The sequence below is a fragment of the Penaeus vannamei genome, chromosome 19 (genome assembly GCF_042767895.1).
Source record: "Penaeus vannamei isolate JL-2024 chromosome 19, ASM4276789v1, whole genome shotgun sequence".
Classification (NCBI taxonomy): Eukaryota; Metazoa; Arthropoda; class Malacostraca; order Decapoda; family Penaeidae; genus Penaeus; species Penaeus vannamei.
Window position 1 is genome coordinate 19,785,959 of NC_091567.1, and position 2,500 is coordinate 19,788,458.

General features: G+C 20.0%; 1 protein-coding gene across 1 annotated transcript in view; it reads right to left on the reverse strand.

Annotated features, from left to right (window-relative positions):
• Positions 1-2,500, reverse strand: part of LOC138865039 (uncharacterized) — a 22,953-nt gene that overhangs the window by 13,271 nt on the left and 7,182 nt on the right. The gene's annotated exons all lie outside the window — the stretch shown is intronic.

Consider the following 2,500-nt stretch of genomic DNA (forward strand, 5'->3'; position numbering starts at 1 on the left):
TATTGTCATTATTATTTCTAAAATTATCATTATTGCTATTATCATTATATAAGTTATAATGATAAAAATAGCAATAATAATTAGAATAATAATTATTATAACTGCAATAAAGATAATAATAATGATAATCATGATAATGACTATAATGATAATAATCATAAAAATAATGACAGTGATGATAATAACGATGATAATTATTATTCAGTCCATTCATAATGAAATAAAGACCAGAAGTAATAAAATCCCACAAGTCAAAAAAACGGCAAAATCTAGCGTATTACAGGCTTATGAGAGAAACGTCGAAAAAAACACTTTTTTTTTCTTTTTAATGGTAATTACGAGGATTTTAACATTAATTCAGGTAATTACGATGATTTTCATGATAATTCCTTTATTATTTACAATAATGATGATAATTATGATGATAATGACAATAAAAATGATAATAATTATAAATTCATATTTATAATGATAGTTTGGATAATCACTGCAATAATAGCAATAATTAACTCTATTCCAATAATTTCCATACTAATAATGGCAATAGAAATGATAATAACATCATTATCATTGTCATTATAATTATTATTATTGTCATTATTATATCTAAAATTATCATTGTTGCTATTATCATTATAGAAATAGTTATAATGATAGAAATAGCAATAATAATTAGCATAATAATTATTATAACTGCAATAATGGTGATAAAATAATGATAATCATGATGATAATGATTAAAATGATAATAATCATAAAAATAATGAAAGTAATGATAATAATGATGATAATTATTATTCAGTCCATTTATAATGAAATAAAGGCCAGAAGTAATAACATCCGAAAAGTCAAAAAAACGGCAAAATCTAGCAAGAGAAACGTCGAAAAAAAAACTTTTTCGCTTTTTAATGGTAATTATGAGGATTTCAACATTAATTCAGTTAATTATGATGATTTTCATAATTCCTTTATTACTTATAATAATGATATTTATGATGATAATTATAATGATAATGATAATAATGATAAAATCATAATTATATTGATAATTTTGATAATTACTGCAATAATAGCAATAATTAACTCTATTCCAATAATTTTCATACTAATAATGGCGATAATAAGAATAATAACATCATTATCATTGTCATTATAATTATTGATATTGACATTATTATTTCTAAAATTATCATTATTGCTAATATCATTATAGAAATAGTTATAATGATAAAAATGGCAATATTAATTAGCACAAAAATTACTAGAACTGCAATTATGATGATAATTATAATGATAACCGTTAACAATAAAGGAATTATCATGAAAATCATCATAATTACCTGAATTAAAATCATCATAATTATCATTTAAAAGCGAAAGAGTTTTTTTCGACTTTTTACTCATGAGGCTGTAATACGATAGATTTTGCCATTTTTTCGACTTTTGGGATTTTATTAGTTTGCCTTTATTTCATTATAAATGGATTCTATGATTATTATTATCATCATTATTGTCATTTTTCTTATGATTATCATCATTATAGTCATTATCGTCATGATTATCATTATTATCATTATCATTATTGCAATTATAATGATTATCATTCTAATTATTACTATCATTTTCATCATTATAACAGTTTTTATAATGATATAAACAATAATGATAATTTTAGAAATAATAATGACAACAATGCTCATTATAATAACAATTATAATGATATTATTATTTCTATTGTCATTATTAGTATGAAAATTATTAGAATAGAGTTAATTATTGCTATTATTGCAGTAATTATACAAAATTATCATTATAATCATCATTTTATTATTTTTATCATTATTATTATTGTCATTATCATCATAATTATCATCATTATTGTTAATAATAAATGAATTATCATGAAAATAATCATAATTACCTGAATTAATTTTAAAATCATTAAAAAGCGAAAGAGTTTTTTTTCGACCTTTTTCTCAAATAACTATAATACGCTGGGTTTTTCCGTTTTTTCGACTGTTTGGATTTTATTAGTTTTAGACTTTATTTCATTATAAATGGCCTCTGTGATTATTATTGTCATCCTTATTGTCATTATTCTTATGATTATCATCATTATAGACGCTATCTTCATGATTATCATTATTATCATTATCCTTATTGCAGGTATAATGATTATTATGCTAATTATTAGTCATTTTCATCATTATAACTATTTTTATAATGATAATAACAATAATGATAATTTTAGAAATAATAATGACAAAAATACTTATTATAATCACAATAATAATATGATATTATTATTTCTATTGTTATTATTAGTATGAAAATTATCAGATTAGAGTTAATTATTGATATTATTGCAGTAATTATCAAAATTAACATTATAATTATCATTTTATTATTATCATTATTATTGTCATTATCATCATAAATATCATCATTATTGTTAATAATAAAGGAATTATCATGAATATCATCATTACCTGAATTAATG